This window comes from Macaca nemestrina, assembly GCF_043159975.1.
Source record: "Macaca nemestrina isolate mMacNem1 chromosome 14 unlocalized genomic scaffold, mMacNem.hap1 SUPER_14_unloc_1, whole genome shotgun sequence".
Classification (NCBI taxonomy): domain Eukaryota; kingdom Metazoa; phylum Chordata; class Mammalia; order Primates; family Cercopithecidae; genus Macaca; species Macaca nemestrina.
In genome coordinates, this window is record NW_027257577.1 from 247,894 (window position 1) to 261,803 (window position 13,910).

The 13,910-nt window shown below is 48.9% G+C and overlaps 1 protein-coding gene across 13 annotated transcripts in view; it reads right to left on the bottom strand.

Moving 5' to 3' along the window:
* LOC139361168 (disco-interacting protein 2 homolog C-like) overlaps positions 1-13,910 on the bottom strand; it is a 194,068-nt gene that overhangs the window by 113,770 nt on the left and 66,388 nt on the right. Inside the window, exon 1 of one of the 13 annotated variants that reach the window (XR_011618729.1) lies at positions 673-4,286. The exons of 11 other annotated variants lie outside the window; for them this stretch is intronic. The gene's annotated coding sequence lies outside the window, so the exon portion shown is untranslated. Of the gene's footprint in view, positions 1-672; positions 4,287-10,215; positions 13,327-13,910 lie in introns of those variants that run through there. One more of the 13 variants, XR_011618728.1, reaches the window with a different exon arrangement.

The window sequence follows — 13,910 nt, forward strand, 5'->3', positions numbered from 1 at the left end:
AACTGACTCTGGGTACTCTTAACTTTGAAATTAGAAACACACTTGGCCAGGCACGGTGGCTCATGCCTGTGATCTCAGTACATTGGGAGGCTGAGGCAGCTGGACCGCATAAGGCCAGGAGTTCGAGTCCAGCCTGGGCAACATTGCAAAACTCCATCTCTACAAAAAATACAAAAATAAGTCAGGCATTGGGACACGTGGAACATGTGCCTGTGGGTCCTGGCTACTCAGGAGACTGAGGCAGGAGGGATTGCTTGAGCCTGGGAGGTTGAGGCTGTAGTAAGCCGTGCTCACACCACTGCCCGGGCAACAAAAAGGTTTTTTTTTTTTTTTTATTTTTGCCTGTCTCAAAAAAACCAAAGAGAAAAAGAATTATATACCTGACTAACCCAAAATAAAAGAGGCCTTATTGGACGACCTGAAACACACCTGCAACTTCTGGCAGGGCCTCCCCTGGCTTGATTTGTGGTGAGTGTAGGACTACTCCGAAGGATAGGACCCCAGGCATCTTCCGAGACTAGACCTTACAGTACAACTTCCCTTCGCTGGACGGAACACTGGCCTTGGAGCCTGGGACACCTTGGGGCAGTGCCACCATCCCGAGGCCGCCATGGCACAAGGAGGCCCTACCATCATGAAGCCTGGGATGTCCGTCAGAGCAGTGCCACCCACCTGAGGCCACTATGCCAGGGGAGCCTGGACATCATGAAGCCTGGGACATCCTGGGGCAGTGCCAGCAACCCAAGGCCGCTGTGACACAAGGGGGCCCTGGTGCCACTGAGAGGCTACACAGCAGGTCCAAGCCCAGGCCAGGAGTGAAGAGGCTCCACGTCCTTTCTATCCCTCCAGCTGAGTCCACACACGTCTTGGAGCAGAAATGCATCACCCTCAATATCCACGGGTAAGTTTTGGCCACAGAATCTGGAAGCATAAAAGATGGTTCTGGGCTGGTTGGTTGCCGGCTCGGACCTGTCCTCTTTCCACACAAAACCTGGCTCACACCAAGCAGCGTCTAAGTCCTGAAGACCTGCTAAACACAAGTGCAGTTACAAAGCAGAGAAACTGGAGGAGGCCGGGCTGTGTTCCAGTGGCACCAGCGTTTCTCAGGAAGACCCCGGGCATTACAGGGTCCAGGACAAGGACTTCCCGGCATCCAGGACATGGAACAAGAACCCATTTCCCGGTCCTGTTGAATATGAATCGGCTAAGGGCCAATTCCCTCCCTCGGAGGACTGAGCACCACCCCACAACACCTTGGTATGGGTATGTTATTACATACGTTGGTATGGGTATGTTACTACATACGTTGGTATGGGTATGTTATTACCCACATCAAGGTAATAACAAGCCCGTTACCAGCAGGAGGCTGGTGATGAAGACATGACGACCAGATGAGCACGAGGGATCCTGACAGATCATCCCTGGCACCGAGCAATGGGGGGACAGTACCCCCTATTCCTGACGCATCAGCCGTGGCACTGAGCGAGGAGTGGCAACACGGCCTGTGCCCCTGCAGATGCAGAGGGATGTGAGGGGGGCGCAGGCTGGGCTTGGAGGCTAACTCAACTACCTGCGCTTGTACTTCCGCTCCTCATGGCAGGGAGGCGAGGCACAGGCAGCATTAGGGCTCACCTTGCCCCCGGGCTGCACTTTTTTCTGCTTATGAGTCATGCTCGCTTTACATGGACAGGCATAGCTATAATAACGATTCCCTGATTATTTCACTGCCTACATAAAGGGCTTTCAGAATTCACTTCCATCCTTAGGAAACAGGGCCAACACCAGGCCGTCTCCCTTAAGATGCCATGTCTCATATGGGGGAAAAAAATCAAGAGAAATCAAATAAAGGCCATAAAATACATCAGTTTCAACACTAAAATTTAATAGTATGCTTTAAATTGAAGATGAGTTCAGTCACATTTCCAAACCTCTGAAAGCACGGTTACTGGGAGGGAGTGGTTTGCAACACACAAAGGCAGCTCTGTAGAAGGGCCCAGGCTGGATGAAGGCTCAAACGTCAGTGCGAGGAGAAACTCTGAACAAACTCTCTCCTGCCCTGCTGCTGTCCTCTCCCAAAACACACTGGTTATCTGTCAGTTTAGAACAAGGCCTAGGGAGGTGGGAGGCAGGCCTGGGAGGGTCACCTAGCAACCAAGCTCCTCACCCACACAACCGCACCAGGCTGAGCTGAGCAGCACACACAAACACGACTGATTCTCCCCAAAAAGAAGACAGAAGAAAGCATACTGCCACGCCAGGCGCCCTGCAGGCGAGAAGATTGAGGGGAGCCAGAGGTACCTTTAATCTTGCTTGCATGGTGGAGGGAGAGGAATAATGCCACTCACTTGAGTGTTGCACAATTCTTTCTAGCACTGAGTGGCACAAAACAAAAATTATAGATGCTTCCTCAGATAAATGTTTCTGAAGAACTGAACCTAAGTTATGTTCAAGAAATAGCATTACGAATGCCTCAAGTGCTTCTGTTTTCAATCATCTCAGAGTAATTCTATAAACCCGGGAATGTCTCACCCAACTCCAGGATCACGGCCCAGGTGATGTGGGCACACACATCCTGAAGCTCCAATGCTCAACTAAAGTGGGGCGAGTGAAAATTATCCTGGATATAATTTACACGGACACAGGAAGGTGGCTGAGCCCCTAAACCAGGAAGACCAGCGACCTTCAGGGGCCTCACCTCTGTCCTTTCCCAGCCTCTGGGAACCACCACTCTGCTCTCTACTGACACAAATGCCCCTCCAAGGTACAACCAGGAAGATCATCATTCAAAACTGAGGAACGTGGCAGACCAAAGCTGTCAGGAGATTTTAATCACCAACACCACTTGTTACATGACCCAAAGATGATTAAAATCCCAGGCCCTTCAAGACTGAATGTTATCTATACTTAAATGCATTTCATCACCATATTGGGGGGTTATTCCTTTGTTTTGCTGCAAATATATCCAACTGCTGTAAAAGGAAAAGGCAACTTGTTAACGAAGCTTCTTGGAGTGTCTCAACAGGCCTCGAGGTAGGATAAAAGGCAGGACCTCCTGGCAGAAACGCTCAGCTCTGAGGTCAGGTGCAGTTCTTGAGCACCAACAAAAGCAAAATAAGGTCAAAGACCACACCACACTTTCCTCAATCACATCTTCATTCCATGTTTCCTTCTGTTTCTCGCGACTTCACTGGGAGAGAGAAATTGTGCTGAAAGAAAATGGAAACACACACATACATAGGAGACCCTACAGATGCTGAGAATGGGTGCAGCCGTCACAGTCCGAATGTCCTTTCAGGGCCATCTGACCTGGCTGGGATCCAAGAATCCAAGTGTAGGATTGTATGTCAGACCCGTGAAGCCAGGATTACAGCCACTGAACGGCAGTCTTCCATCCCACGGAAACCGGCCTTGCTAGGGGCTTCCTCGGGGACCACCGACTTCACGCCACCACCCCTCAACTCCTTCAACTAACCTACATCTGGCAGAGGCCTCTCCAGGCAGACCAGCCCTGCCCGAGTCCTGCTTCACGGCAAAACCTCCAGGCAAACATCCTTGGCCTCCTCAGGGAGGCTGTGCTCGGAAGGTGCCCTCATTTACTTCTGTGGCTCTGAGACATTTAACTAGAGCCCAACACACTTCTTCCTGTTCACAAAGTATTGAGTTAACAGATTTTTATGAGCAAATTTTCACTGGGAAAAACACCATTTCAGGAGCCCCAATGACCACAATGAAAACGTTTTTACCTCCCCTTACGTGACATCGGCAACGCCAGGTCCAGGAAACGTTCTGGATATCAGATAATGGCATATCCACTCATAGTAAGTCTTGGTCTTGTTTCACAAGCTATCAAATGCTGCCCAGAGACAGGAAAAACCCCATAACGTGGCAGGGAGGGGCAACCAGCATGAGTTCTAAGGCCAGACCACCCGGGTCTGCTGACAGCGTGGCGAGGGGCAAACAGTGCAGGGTCTAAGGCCAGACTGCCCGGGTCCCACTGACAGTGTGGCTTCAGGAGTTTCCTAAACCCTCTGCTCTCCACGTTTCATGTCAGAAAAATGCAGTGATAACCGTGTCCACCTCGTTTAAATATATATATATACACACACACACACATATATATACACACATATACACACACACACATATATATACACACACACACACACATATATATATATATATATATACACACACACACACACACACACACACACACATCCCAAACCTACAGCCCTATAAAGGTCATTAATCCCAGTTATCCTCAAGGCATTGAGCGATCAATAATGAGCCATCACCCTGCTGCTGACCTGCCTTACCCCACCCTCCGGAAAACCCACATCCACACTAGCCACACAGGATGACGCCAGGGAAGGAGCAGGACTGTGTCTTGGGAACTTCAACTCTGGAAGCCGAGTTAAATCAGTGCCACTCAAATCTTGTCGCCAACTATCTTGTAAAATTGGGAGATTCCGTCTCTGGGGATCTTGAAGGAACCTGAGGCTCTACACTGAGTGAGGTGAGCACTCATGCTGGAATGAGACGGCAGGGAAAGCAACCAAATCTGGGGTCGCAGCTGCCTGAGGCTTGGGTCCCATTGGGAAAGTGGCACCAGGGCCCTCAGGACAGTGGCGGAGGTCCCAGGAGGCAAGTCCTGGCGCAGAGACTCATGGACCCAAAGCTTGCTCCAGGGCCAGGAGGAGCTGCTGCGCTGACAGCCACGAGGCAGGCAGCCTTCAAGCTCCTCCAGCTGCCATCCTGCAGGCAGGGAGGACAGTGCCCAGACCACCCCGGGGCTCCCCCAGCCTGCCAGGCTGGTACTCTTACTCCAGCCACTGACAAGAGTCCCCATGTTCCAAGCTAGGTGGAAACAGTGCCTCAGGCCTCGGGGCACATGCACCCCCCTGCAGAGCCACTCCTACCCAACACCTGGGGATGGCTATTCCCACACATCCCCAACTCACAGCAAAACTCAAAAATGAAAGTCGGAAGATACAGCCAGGAAACCAATGCTCAAGAAGCAACTCCAGGGTGACTCTTCCTAGAGCTATCGCTACTGAACATCTTTAAAAACATTTCCAGGGTGACTTCCTAGAGCTATTGCTGTTGAAATCTTTCAAATTCTTCATTTCAATATTAGCTTTTATTACACTGTCTTCCCTATTCTACCAAGACTCTAGGAAACAAAACCGTTACAATTTCCAATTCTATCTTATAGCAAGTTAGAAACACACGTTTCCTCAAAGGATTCTATGTGTTTCCTTGCCAATATCCTTTCCATGCCCCATGCTACTGCCCGCAACAGGGAAGGCTTTTCCAACCCAACCCAACCCAACCCATCCCAACCCATTCCAACCCATCCCAACCCATCCCCAACCCATCCCCAACCCATCCCAACCCATCCCAACCCATCCCATCCCATCCCAACCCAACCCAACCCAACCCAACCCAACCCAAGGGCCATGAGACAGGCCTCTAACGAATCGTCTACCAACTCTTGAGACAGGCTTGCCCTAATGAATCATTGGCAAACTCCATCTTCAATTAAAAGCAGTCCTGAAAATGAACCTATTGCCACTTTTTAAAAATTACTGTAAAGTGGACAGTGTTCAGTTCTGTGAATTTCGGCACACATATTCCCACAATCATCATCACACAAGCAGAACAGTCCAACAGCCCCAAACCCACTCACGGGGCCTCATAAGCATACCTCCCATTCCCAGCAACCACCCTCTCTGTGTTCTCCCATCCCCCGGGTCTGTCTTTTGCGAGTGTTGTGGCAAAACACTCACAAAATCATGATTTCCTGGGCATCATGCTTGGAGGTGCACCCAGGGTGTTCTGTGATCAACAGCCAGGCCTCGGGGCTGCTGGGTGATTATTATTACACGTATGGCTGTGGCACATTGTAACCTGTTTTGGGCAACTACAGACAGCGCTATTAACATCTGGGCACAGTTTTTCTTAAACATCAGCTTCTGTTTCTCTAGGGTAAATACCCAGGATTGGGGTCACCTGGCCCCACGTTTGTGTGAGTTCAGTTTTATAAGAAACCGCCAAGCTGTCTGCACCATGCTGAACCCCAGCATCGCACAGGAGTCCCTACTGCCTGTCCTCACCAGCACCTGGGGCTGTCGGAAGACCTTAGTCAGGCGATCCAGCAGGGGTGTGAACAAATTCACTGCGTCTTCGGTGCACATCTCGGTGCAACCAGTCACGCTGAAGGTCATTTCAGATGCTTTCGGGCCATCCTCCCGTCCTTCTCAGCGAAGCATCTGTTCAGGTCTCTTCCGCTTTAAAGTCAGGTAGTTTGTTCTCTGTCATGAGCCGTGGGAGTCCTGTGCATTCTGGATACGAGTCCTTTGCCGGCTGCATGGTTCATAGACATCTTCTCCCCATCTATCGAAAATGTGTCTCTTCAATTCCCTAGGGGTGTCTTTTATATTAGAAGTTTAATTTTGATGAGTCTTACCTACTTGTTTTCTTCCTTGATTATGCATCATGGTATGGCTAAGACCTCTCACCCTAGGTCTCGACAATTTCCGTTTCTTCTACAGGTTGTGTAGTTTGGTATTTTACATTCAGGGCTATGGTCCACCTTAATTTTCATACAGAAATTTCTCCCTGTTTTCACTCTTTTGCATACGGCTGTCCCATAATTCCAGCACCATTTGTTGAAAAGACTCAAATTCCACTGAACTGCTTTTGCCTCTTTGGATCTGGTCTGGACTTCATTCTGTCAGCTGACCCGTGTGTCCGTCCTGAGCATAATTTATGACTTTAGTGGCTGTCTCTATGAAAAAAGTAATTCTGTCTGGAAGCAAAAACCACATTAGAAATGCTCTAAAAAAGATTATTTCTCTTGTCAGGAGAGCAAAGCCACTGCCCTAAGCAGAGGTGAGGCCTCAACAGCTCCCAGGCACAACCTCAACACACAATGGGGAAGGCAATTCATTTCAAGGGCCACAACCTGAGACCAGCATAGCTGTGAAAACTGCAATAATTTCACAACAGAATGAAATTCATAAAGAACTGCTGAGAAGCATGTGGTAAGTTACTTAAATTACTGTTCCTTAAATTCTGACGGTTGGCTAGGACAGAAATAGCTTCACGGTACAGTTCAAACGGGAGAAAGGTAGGTAGGGGTGGTTTCCACACCACACAGGGCCTGCAGGAAAGGGACACTCTTCCTCTAAACGGGAGATCCTGGGAGTGATGTGATAAACCATGGTGAGAGGCATGGAACTGTGCAAGCCGGAGTCGCGGCCTTGGCCCCACCACGGAGCCTGTGTCCATGAACGACGAGGCTCAAATGTCAGGCCGGGGCAACCGAGGCAGTTATCAGGGGACAAGAAAACGAGCGCACGGTGGAGGCAAAGGTCTGAAATTGCGCGGCAACTTCGAGTCAAGTGGGACAAACTGACTCTAAATACAGGTTCCGAAAACCATCACAGAGAGCTGTTCCTCGGCTCTGGAAAGGCTAAGTGACTAATGCCCACACTGAACATCTGCTCCCAGAGACGACTCCGGTGACCTAAGGCCCAGCTCCTCCGAACCCGCGCCGAACCTCAGTGAGGAACTTTGTTGGTATCTTACGGCACATTGAAATATTCCCTTAAAATCTGGTATTTCATCAACAATGCAGGCGCCAGCTTTGACTCATACACATTTCGATTAAACAAGATAATTTACAACCTGACCATGCCAGGTAAGAGGTTTACTACAATCTTTAAAAACAGAGCCAGAGGCTACAGTCTGCTCCTACACAACACCATGTCTCTACAAGTTCGATGAGTTTTTACTTTCCATGTCTTCACTTGCCTAGTGCTAGAAAGATTAAAAACAGAAGGAACCCAGAGACACTATTGAATGAGACTCAAATATCTTGCAGTCATCATCCTGATGAGATGTTTATTAAACAGAAATGTTCTCCCCTGTAGAAAGCAGCACACATCAACACACACCGATAACTGTCGCCAACATTCCAGATCATCTTCCCTTCCATGGCCACAGTGCAGGGCAATGGACCACGCACACCTGCAGACCCACGGAAAGTGGGGTGACACGGCCGATTCTTGTAGCGAGCAGGCCAGGGTGCACTCAAAGTGCATCTCTTTCCAGAGGGCCTCCATGGAAAGTTACACATTTATTCCACGAGTTAATGGCACTGCACCAAACATTTCTGTAAGATTCTCTAAGCAAGCTTTTCCCTCTGTCTAAAATGTCCTGACACAAACTGAAAAAGTTGTTGGAGCTGCCAAAGACTTCAGTATCCTCTTAACTATTGTCATGCACGCCCATGTGAAGAGACCACCAAACAGGCTTTGTGAGTGCAACATGGCTGTTTATTTCACCTGGGTGCAGACGGGCTGAGTCTGAAAAGAGTCAGCGAAGGGAGGCAACTGTGGGGCCGTTTTATAGGATTTGGATAGGTAAAGGAAAATTACAGTCAAAGGGGGCTTGTCCTCTGGCGGGCAGGAGTGGGGGTCACAAGGTGCTCAGTGGGGTAGCTTTTTGAGCCAAGATGACCCAGGAAAAGGAATTTCACACACACACACACAAATCATCACTTAAGGCAAGGACCGGCCATTTTCACTTATTTCTGGTAGAATGTTATCAGTTAAGTCCAGGCAGGGCATTTGCACTTTTGTGATTCTTCAGTTACTTCAGGCCATCTAGCCGTATATACCTGCAAGTCACAGGGGATGCGATGGCTTGGCTTGGGCTCAGACGCCTGACAACTATAGTCTTTACTTTTAAGGTGTGGGGTCAGATCATATAATCCCCAACTAAGCTCCTGATGCTGTGTGTGGCATCCAGCAACAGCACGTTCCATTCCTGGATTACATTTGACTCAACAGTCCACAGTGAGAACGATTTCTGGTGTATGAAACACCAGGCAGGAGAGTGATTCCGCTGGGCAGCTCTTCACACACAGCCCAGGAGCTGAGGGGAGAGGAAGAGGCCCACGCACGTCCACCGTGCTCACGCCCCCTTCGAATGTGCCCCACTCCTAGAGACCCAGACCCAAGGGAAATCTGACCTGAAAATGGGCAAACCCTCACTTTGGCAGAGGGACAGGGACTCGGGGCCACAACTTGACCTCAGAGCAACACAAGTGCAGACACAGCACCCCAGGACACCCTCCCCACCCAAATTCAAGGAGGAAAACTAACGCCCCGCCCCCTTGCGGAAACCCCCGGCTGCTGGAGCAGACGCCTGCCGGCGTGTGCAGCCTCTCCCGTCCCACTTTCCGGGCTCAGCACCTGTGCCTCAGCCCTGGCACTGCTCGCCACACCCAAAGGTGTGCCAGGAGGGGCAGGTCCTAAGGTCTCCACAGCACCAAAGCCTGCAAGGCAAAGGGGCCCCTCCCTCCAGCAGGAGTCCAGAAGCGCACACTGCACCAGCATCATGGCATGAGAATTCTCCCCTCAGTCTCCGAGTCTCCAGTCTGTTGCCCGCCAGGGTCTTCTGCCAACGGCGAGGCCCAAGCTGGGAGGCACATTTGGTTCTCACCATTTCCCTTGTCAAGATGAATACTGCAAACATATCCAATTCATCCTGTCACTTAAAATGAAATAATCTGCCATCTCCATCACAGATGACGCAATCAGGTTTCCATTACCGGGGTGTTTTTTTTTTTTCTTCCTATTTTGAGATGGAGTTTCTGCTCTGTCGCCCAGGGTGGAGTGCAGTGGCGTGATCTCGGCTCACTGCAACCTCTGCCTCCCGGGTACAAGTGATTCTCCTGCCTCAGCCTCCCAAGTAGCTGGGATTACAGGTGCCTGTCACCATGCCCGGCTAATTTTCATATTTTCAGTACAGACGGGGTTTCACCATGTTGACCAGGCTGGTATCAAGCTCCTAACGTCAGGGGATCCACCTGCCTCCTCCTCTCAAAGTGCGGGAATTACAGGCGTAAGCCACCAGGCCCAACCATTACTGGTGTAATTTCTAAGCCACTCTCTCACACCCACTCCCTTTTTTTTTTTTTTTTTTTTAAAGAACCAGTTTTATGGCTACATTTTTTCCAAGAGAATCAGTTACCCATTTGAAGTACAAATAAGACACCGTGTTTAAAAACCAAAAATGCCCATTTGCACAGAAGTCTCCAAATACCCAGTCGATTTGAGCCTTGAGAATAAGATCAAGCTGTTCGCTGAATACAACTTTCCTTTCCATCGGTCTGCCTGTGAGTTAGACACAACTTTCCATCGGTCTGCCTGTGAGTTAGACACAAGGACAAAGCCACGAGCTAGGGACATAAAGGCAGGAACCACCAAGGCAGCCGAGACTCCAAATAAAAGCTGGAAGGACCAACACAAATGCACCACACCCTGCACGCCCTCCTCTCTTTCCTTTTCAGAATTTCCAGAGGATGAAACAGGGACCTCCTCAGACGTCCCATGATGCAGGCGGCCAGAGGGGAAGGTGGCGGCAGCCTGAATGAGGTGACCGGGAAATCACATTCCACAAACAGAAAATCTCCATGTGCTTTACATCCTCTGTCTCCAAAGAACTATGCCAGTCTAACAGTTGCTAGAAAACCGCCTTCAAGTATCATTTCCCATTTCAAGCAAAGAAAACAGTGGTGGGCCATGAGGGAAAAACATAGCCATGTGTTCTGGAATATTAAATAAGTTTTTTTCTGTCGTAAACGTATAATTTTATATTCTCAGATTTCTGTATAATTGATATGCTTCCTAATCAGCAGACATAGTAATAAAAAGTGAATTCCAAGTGTAAGATCGGAGGACCCGTTCACATGGCTTCAGGTTCTGCTACTGGGTTTCAACTTAAGAAAATGGTTCTGTGCGTTGGTAACAAGGCCTGAGAGTCTGTGTGAGAGTCTGTGTGGCTGTCATCAGGGTTCGTGTTGGCTCCGTAGCAGAGGATGTTAAACTGTTACATTATCTTCTACAAAAAATCCTGAAAAAACGAAGGCTGAATAGACATACACACCCTCCCAAAATAATCCAAATGTCCACCGATATGAAAAACAGGTGAATTAGGGTTTCCATCATGGAATATTCCTCAGCAGTGAAAACAAACTATAGCCACAGGTGCCAACTTGGATAAAGAAAACCTTTTAAACAAGTTTAAAGTGAACTGACTAGGTGGAATTCCTCGATTACAGGCATCTGCTCCAAAATGGTACTGTTCTGAATCCTGTGATGTAGAATGATAGTTAGCAACCCTGTTTCAGGGCATATCTAGAAAAAAGCAAAATAATGACTACACAATTTTAAATTCTTTGTAAATTATAACTATTACTATGAAAATTCTAAAAATGTGAAAATCTTCCCAACTGTTATTGGACAAGCTTCAAAATAAATACCCTGGCCTTGCTTGCCACACCCACAGATGTGCCAAAATAAATGAAAATATAGCCCAAGTTAGTAGAATTGAAACCTGAAGATGTACGAGCCGTCCCTGCCTCACTATCTATACATCGTGTAGAAATTTAAGAGCAGGTAGTGACACTGCAATGCAAGGCTCAAAACAACTGGGTATTTCGAAACTTCTATGCAAATTGGCATTTTCAGTTTTTAAACACGGTGTTCTCTATACTTCAAACAGGTAACTGTTTGGTTCCCTTGGAAAAAATATAGCCATAAACCTAGTCTAAAAAAAAAAAATACGGGAGTGGGTATGAGAGAGAGTAGCTTAGAAATTTTAAAAGTATCGGTAGGGAGCAGTGGCTCATGCCTGTCATCCCAGCACTTTGAGAGGCAGGCCCCACGGGGCCTTTGAGGAAGACACCGGTCTCCTCTGCTGCCTTCCTCCTGGACTGACCCCACGACATTCACTGGGTTTCCACCCCTGTCTCATTCAACTTCCCAAGGGTGGTCTTCACCCTCATGTAGGGCTCAGCTCTGCCCCAATTTCCTAAATCTCTGCCTTCAGAGCCTGAAAACACCCACGCCCAGGGTCACCCTAAGTCCACGTTTACCCCAGAGGGTCCCAATTTTATGTTTTCCCAGCATTGCCTTAGTGATCATTTATCCTGTCAATTCCAACTGCCTTCACACCTCACCCCTGCTGTCTCCCAGCAGACCCCACTCAGATGCACATGCCCCAGACCCCACACCCAGGTCTGTGCATGCTGCCCTGCTCTGCCCATGTGGGGACCACCTCTCTTTCTTGAGGAATCAGCTGGCGATCATCTCCTTGTGGAGGGCTGCCCTGACTTCCAACTCTCTTCAGCAAGGGCAGAAGCCGTCCTCGGTACTTCCCCAAAACTCAGGCCAAGTATGAAGATGGCGCAGATGCTAGCTGTGCCTGGGATGCCATGGGCAGTGTCCCCAGATGCTCTGCACATGGCCCAGGGCACCGCCTGAACACAGCAAGTGCTGAAGAAATCAAACTGACGTGGGCTGTCCTCTGATAGGGCTCCCTTCACCATCCACATCTGTCTCCCCTCTGGACAGTAAAATCCACAAGACACGGAGGGCTTGTCTCACTCATCTTCAAACTCCCAGGGTCACCCTGGTAGGTAAAGGGGACTCAAATGTCTTCTGAAGGAAGCGGCTGGTTAGCTGCCGAGTTAAAGGGCCTCTGAAATTCGGAGCTCTGCATAGGAGTCCAGCACATTTTATTATGAATGACTCCAACCACGGCAGAAGTGGCCGTGGAACCAGTGCTAACCAATTCAGGGTTTGTTCACTGTTTCTCAGTTCATAATCACAACTCTCTCACAGAGCATCCGCGCACAGATCCTCAGACGTCTACACAGAGTGGGACGATGGCACCGAGGCACATGAACGTCCTGTTGCAGACTGGGAGACACCGGTCAGACACGGACCCAGGCAGAGCACAGATCTCGCGTTAAATTGGCTCCGTGTAAACAGCACTCCCTGTCAGGTCCTTTCCTATCCGCACAGCTTCTACAAATTCAACTCTCACACCTGACACCTGAGAATACTGCACACCCCCATGTGAATCCCCCATTTACCTCCCAAAATAACCCAGCATGGCTGAGTACAAAAATTTTCAACATAAGGGAACTGGAGGGCATGTGGGGATTTCTCGAGTCCCTGCTACCTCCTGATGGTAAGGCCCAATGCTTCACACCCTGAGTGAAGGGTGGGTCTCTTCGGCCCCCCGGCTTTGACCTGGAGCTAATCAGCATTAACTAATTTCACTTTCCAGGACCAACTTCAAAGGCCTGCAAAGCCAGAGAAGGGAGAGGAGATGGAACATGACCTCACCTCAGACCTACTGCAAGCACGTACTTCTCAGATGCGTCCCAAGATGCACAGCGTGTCCGTTGCCTGTTTCACATCCACTGACCTGCAGGTCTTCTATGTGGCATCAGCCTCCTGGGCACTGGAAACAAGAGGAATAATGGCAAGTCCCCTCTGCAGCAAAAGTGAGGAAAAGGGACCCAACGCAATGGAACTTACCTTTTTCTGACAGTCTCAAAACAGAAGGAAAATACTGTACAGCCAACTTCCCCTCACACAGGTTTATTTACCTGTGACTCAGAGGCCATGACAGACAACTTCAGGTTCTCACCGATTCCTATTTTCCCCATCCAGGGAGCCTTTGTTTTTAATATCGTACGAACTTGCCATTTTGTAGGCCAAAACCAGCAAATATTGGCAGTTTCCTACAGTTCAACCGAATAAAATATGATCATGGCCTTTTGTGAAACCATGAAGAAAAGGTGGATATCTCAATATATGTTTCCAGACTGGCTTTGTTCCTGAAGCACCAACTCTGTTCACTCAGGATTTTAGACACTGAAGAATAAACATCAATATCCCACCAAGAAAACCAAAAGGATGAAATAATTTTGCATCTACCTTGGAGCCTTTTTAGGACAAGGCAGGACACAAACTTTTAAAAAGCTGCAGTTGTCCCTCTGTATACACAGGGACATGGATTCCAGAACACCCCCCGAGTTTACC